The 6,260-nt window shown below is 38.8% G+C and overlaps 1 pseudogene; it reads right to left on the reverse strand.

Moving 5' to 3' along the window:
• Positions 1–4,168: 4,168 nt before the first annotated feature.
• On the reverse strand, positions 4,169–4,267 carry LOC132301921 (small nucleolar RNA R71; annotated as a pseudogene).
• Between the last annotated feature and the right edge of the window lie 1,993 nt (positions 4,268–6,260).

Raw genomic sequence — 6,260 nt, forward strand, 5'->3', positions numbered from 1 at the left:
CATGACCACATTATGTGCGATTTGCATAGTATCTCTACTCAGGCTGAGACAGACCTATTGGACTAGTGAGCGTCCTATAGTGTGTACTTATACATATATGGACTACTCTAGATATTATTGAGTCTATCTAGGATGTATCTACGTATCGGATTCCTGTTTGGATCGTAGTAGAATAGGACTTGCATGTGGGCTTGACCCACTCTCTTATTTTCCAGGTGCTCGTCAGTTCCAGGGTTAGAGCTTGGTCGTGCAGAGCAGATACAGACTTCCATTCCACCGACTACGTAGGACGGCACCCTTGTTAGCTTTGGATTTTGATTACAGTTATTTTATTTTACAGTTGGGATTTTTTTATTAAGGGTCCACTAGATGGATTCCCGAGTTGTTAAATAGTTGGAGGTTTTGGATTAATGGATTTGAACAATTATATTTTGAGGATTTTCAATTAGAATTCTTTTCAGCCATTTTTATTTATTTTCTTATTATTTCAACTTGTATTCTGTGTTCATTAAATATTAATTATTTGATAATTTCCCTCGGGTTTGAGCTTGTGCTTGATCAACCCGTGTCTCGGATCTGAGGGGTATCGCAGTTGGTATCAGAGCACTCCAGGTTCAAGTGTCTCTAGGATTCTATCGTACAAGACTTTTGCGTAGCGTTTTCTCTTGATTAGAGCTTAAGTTTAGGATTCATTGTATTCCTTTACGGTTCGGTTTAATTGTACTGATGTCTGTCTCTCTGTGTTGACAGAATGGTTAACGCTAGAACCAGATGGAACAATCAGCGACGAAGGGAAGCGGCTCACAGGCAGCTTCAAGAGGATGATGGTCAGTTCTATGAGGAGCAGGAGGAAGTTCAGCAGACTCGGGATCAGGGAGGAGATCCAGAGTGTCCTCCTCACATCAACGACCTTATTGCTCGGGCTATAGAAGCAGGGGTAACAGGTGCACTTCGGAATCAGCCTCAGGTACAGCCGGCATCATTACTAGCCTTAGTGGTTCAGACTGATACTTGTGAGAAGGCCAGGAGTTCTTTCACAAAAGGGAGCCCACCTGAGTTCACAGACTCCACCAATGCGAAAACAGCTCACTGATGAGTGTTGAAAAGTGCGTATTTAAACCCCTTAAGCTTAGGTATTCTAGAACTTTTATCTATCTTATTTTACCGTTTTTTATTGATTTCGTGTTATTTCCATTTTCAGGTACTTATCCCCAAAACAAGTTAACTCAGCCAAATAAGAGGATAATTGAAGCAATTCTAGGATGAATCAAAGAAAGGAGCAAAGTAGAGCAAAATGAAGCAAAGCGTGGAATTTCAATAACTTCGATCGATCTCAAGAAAAGTTCGATTGATCCAACTTTCATCGATCTCAGCACTTCAAGATGGATCTGAGCCATGTTTGTTCCTATTCAGAGATCCCAAAAGTTTGATCGATCCAACTTCCTTCTCTGATCGATCGAACATTTTTGTCCTTATCCAAATGATTGATCTTATCCAGTTGTACCACCCTCCCAACCGCTTTTGTCTTTTTTCCCAAAAATATCTTCAAAATATCTCAGATTTGTCTTTATCCAAAAAAGCGCCGCCATTAAGGATCGATCCAGCCTAAGTTCGATAGATCTCAGCCATGTTCGATCGATCCAAGTCCAAGGTTCGATCGATCGAACTTTCTCCAGTGCGAAAAAGTTAAATTTCCAGCTCACGAAAGTTGTCCTTTATCCAATCATTGGGGAATTTTTGTTGTACGACCCCAGCTCATTTTTGGTGTCATTTGACTTATGTATATAAGGATAAGGATTACTTTTTACATCATATCATATCATACCTTGTAGAATTCTTAGGGAGGAAACAAAAGGAGCGGAGGAGGCTAGAGACACCATTGGAGACTCTTCATCAACCAAGGAGCAGATTTCTTCCATGGAGCTTGCCCTTGAGGGTTGGAGGACATCATCCATGAGTGGCTAGACATCCACTTGGGGCTAGAGTTAGCCCTAAGCATGCTTTCTACTTTTTGATTTATGTATTCTTAAGGGGATTTGTATTGTGATTCATGTCTTGACACTTTTATATATATAGATCTTGTTTATTCAATGATTTATGTGGTTTAATGCTTCCAATTGATCATTGCATTCTATCCATATGTCTATGTATGTTAGAATAGATGTTCATATGCTTGTCTCTATTTCTTGTGTTATTGATACATGTCTATGTGTATTGATGCTATAGATCTAGAGATTGTCAAGACATAGTGCTTAATGTCATGATCTTGTGGTTTATTTAATGGTTCATACTCATTTTTTGATGGATTGTACCTCTCCCTTAGTTTACTTAGCTTAATTTCATGCCATTAGCTTAGTTGTAGTGTAGTGGTTAAATGGGAGGACAATCCATGCTTGTTGTTGATGTCCCATACTTACGAAAAGCAAGTAACATATATCTCTAACCTTGTGATGTGTTTGGATTGTGAGTTTAAAGAAAGGATTAATGGCTTAATTTGATATGTTGTGCTATCCACCATGTTATTTAGACAATATATGCTTAATTTGTCATCCATGCTTATTGAAACAACCACACACACACTATTTGTTGCAATACATGCTCTTCCCCTCATTAATCATTAATCAAAGATGTAGAAAATCTATGCTTAGTGGTGATCTCTAAACCCCAAGATCTCTCTCTCCCTCTTTTATTCTCTCTATTGCATTATTGTTTACTTTAATTTAATTTGCATCTAGTTTAATTCAACCAACCAACCACTATTTTGATCACTCGACCTACTAACCCTAATTTTGATTCCTCAACCTAGTACGACACTTAATCCCTTGGGACGATCCCTACTCGCCCTAGCTATATTTTTAGTAAAAGGTAGTAGTGGCAATTTCTAAATGTAAAACTTGGCCACACTGCATAAACTTTGGGTTGACGACAACCAACACACCAAGTTTTTTGCGTTATTGCCGGGGATTGATTGATTAGCAATGTCATATTTGTGGAATCAATTAGGAATTAGTACTCTTTTGATCGTGTCTTTACTTTGTTTTCAATTTTTGTTACTTATTGTGTTTGTTCTTGTTTGACTAGGAGCATTGAGCTAGGAAGCAAGCAAAGGAGTATTCCAAGCAAAGGAGCTAAGCAAGCAAAGGAAAAATGCTGAAATCATAAAAAAAAAATTGCTAAGCTAAGCTATAAATTTGGAGTTGAAGTGCTAAAGGACCTTTGCGAGCATTTCTTTACTCGTCCCTTAGTTAAATCGTCGGCCCACGTGGAGGCTTCTATTTCCATTCTTAGATAAATCGTGAGCCCACGTGGAAGCAATTTACTTTTCTTGCATATTATTGTTAAAGCATAGGAGTATGAGAACATTGTATGTGGAGGAAGTTTGTTGATTGTTGATTTGTTATGAAGGTGAAGTGTTTGTTGTTATTGCTTGTTGTGTTGCATTGTGCATGCATAGTCATAGATCATTGAGACCTACTCTTGTCCTTTTAAATTTTCATCTTGAATCAATTGTTCGAAACCCTAGGGGAAGAGATAGTTCTAGTCAATCCATTTCATCAATGGAAGGACACAATGAGGACCATGTGGAGGACCTTGGTCACATAGACCAACAAGGCATCCTCCACCCCAATGTGCATCATGATAACATGCAAGTTCCATTAGGCATGCCAAGGCTATATGTTCATCCACCACAACAACAAGGCCAAGTTCCATTGGGAATGCCAAGGCCAATCTATGCTCCACCACCTCCCATCATTCAAGGCAACCAAGGTGCCCATGTTGCACCTCCAATTGCTAATCCTCCCCTTGCTTTAAGAGATCACTATGTGCCTAATGAATATAATGCACCCACATGCATTCAATTGCCACCATTTAGAGCACACCACTATGAAATCAAGCCACAAACCATTCAAATGCTTCCTAATTATCATGGACTTCCAAGTGAAGAACCTTACAAACATTTGGATGAGTTTCTTGAAGTATGTTCCACCGTGAAATACACGGATATGCTGGAAGAGGTCTTAAGGCTTAAACTTTTTCCATTTACCCTTAAAGACAAGGCAAAATATTGGTTTAACAATCTTAGGCCTTCTTCAATAACTTCTTGGGCGGAAATGCAACAAGAGTTCTTGAAGAAGTACTATCCAATTTCTAAGACCAATGCCATGAGAACCTCAATTCGAGAATTTTCACATGGGGATGGAGAAACATTTCATGAGGCATGGGAACGATTTAATGAATTACTTAGGAAGTGTCCACATCATGACATGCCCAAATGGCAATTAGTTCAATATTTCTTTGAGAGCTTATCGGATAATTACAAAGGCATGGTTGATGCTTCCATGGGTGGCTCTTACATTGATAGGCATGAGGATGACGTGTGGCGTCTTTATGAGAGCATGAGTGAAAATTCTTTGCATCATACTTTATCTTTGAAGAATGGTAGAAATTCTAGTGGTAGGAAGAGTGTTGACTTACATCAAGTCGACCACTCCAATGAAATTGCCGCCGAAATGAAATCATTATCTCAAAGGTTTGATTAATTTTTGATTAACCAAAACTCGGCGAATCAAGTATCTTCCTTCCCTAACCATTCTCATCATGCATCTAATGAGACATGTATGACTTGTTCAAGTGTTTTACATTTTACTTCCAATTGTCCCCATGGACATGTGCAAAGTGAGCGTCATGAACAAGCAAATGCTGTTTTTACTAATAAAGAGAACAATCCTTATGGAAATCATTACAATCCTAGTTGGAGGAATCACCTGAATTTCTCTTGGAAAAGCCAAGGGGAGGGCTTAAACCCTTCCCAAGGTGGTTTTCAAGGAAAGTACATTCCACCTCCAATGCAAAGCTAAGGTTCCCAAGGTTTTAGATCATCATATCAATTACAAGGAAACCAATTTTCAAATTCTCATTTTCCCAATCAACCATCATATTCCCAAGGAAATGTTAGAAGTCCCACTTTTGAAGAGAAAGTTTTGACCGCTTTGGGCACTTTAGAGGCAAACATACAATTACTTCATTCTCACTCTCAATCCATTGCAAAGCTAGAAACCTAAGTAGGGCAAATAGCTAGCACTTTAAATGCAAAAGTGAAGGGAAAAATGCCTTTGAATGCCCCACAAAAGCAACAATGTGTTGTGGAGACTCATTCCTCATCGGAAAGTCACACAATAGAGCATGTTAATGCGGTGACACCTTGAGAAGTGGAAGGATTGTGGACAACCAAGTGGGTGTGTCCAATGAAGAGAGTGAACCGGTGCAACCACAAGTTGACACCCATCCGGTTTCATATTATATTCCTCCTTCATTGCATGTGCATGACCATATAAATGAGAATGTGTTGAAAAGTGATTTGAAAAGTGATTTTGAAAAGAAAAATTTGCAAAATGATTTGAAAACTTCTTGTGTTGAAGAGACTTTAAAGAAAAATTCTGAAAAGGTTTTTGAACTAAAAGCTCCATTTCCGGATGCCTTAAAAGGATCCATTTCAAATGACAAGCAAAAGGCCAAAGTCAATGAAATCATGGACGTGTTTAGGCAAGTGAAAGTCAATCTTCCACGTTTGGATACAATCAAGCAAATTCCGGCTTATGCCAAATTCTTGAAAGACTTGTGCACCCAAAAGAGGAAGAACAAAAGCCAAGCACCTGGAAAAGTGGTCTTAACCGAGCAAGTAAGCTCAATTTTGCAACATGACACTCTTCCAAAGTTTAAGGACCCCGGTTCACCTACCACTTCATGCATCATTGGTGACTATATCATTAAATCGGGCTCTTCTTGACCTAAGAGCAAGTGTTAATCTTCTTCCATACTTGGTTTATGTCAAATTAGGCTTAGGAGACTTGAAACCAACGTCGGTAGTTTTATAACTTGCCGACCGATCAATCAAAAAGCCTAGGTGTATCATTGAGGATGTCTTGATTAAAATTGATAAATTCTTCTTTCCCGTTGATTTTGTTGTCATTGACATGGAACCGGTTCCAAATCCTCAGAGCCAAATTCCCGTTATCCTTGGCCGTCCTTTCTTGGCAACCGCGAATGCCAACATTAATTGTAGGACGAGGATAATGAAGATTTGATTTGGCCACATGAAGGTAAAGTTAAATATTTTTAATCCAACCCCCAATTCATTTGACAAGCATGAAGAAATTAATGTTGTAGAGAAATGTCATGACCTTAAAAGTGAAGGAATTGAGTTTTTGCGTGAGACCAAAGTTTTAAAAAGTCCATCTTCAACCTTAAAACCAAAGAAA

The sequence above is a fragment of the Cornus florida genome, unplaced genomic scaffold (assembly GCF_030987335.1).
Source record: "Cornus florida cultivar Cherokee Brave unplaced genomic scaffold, ASM3098733v1 CherokeeBrave_3.0.0_Hap2_Chr03, whole genome shotgun sequence".
NCBI lineage: Eukaryota > Viridiplantae > Streptophyta > Magnoliopsida > Cornales > Cornaceae > Cornus > Cornus florida.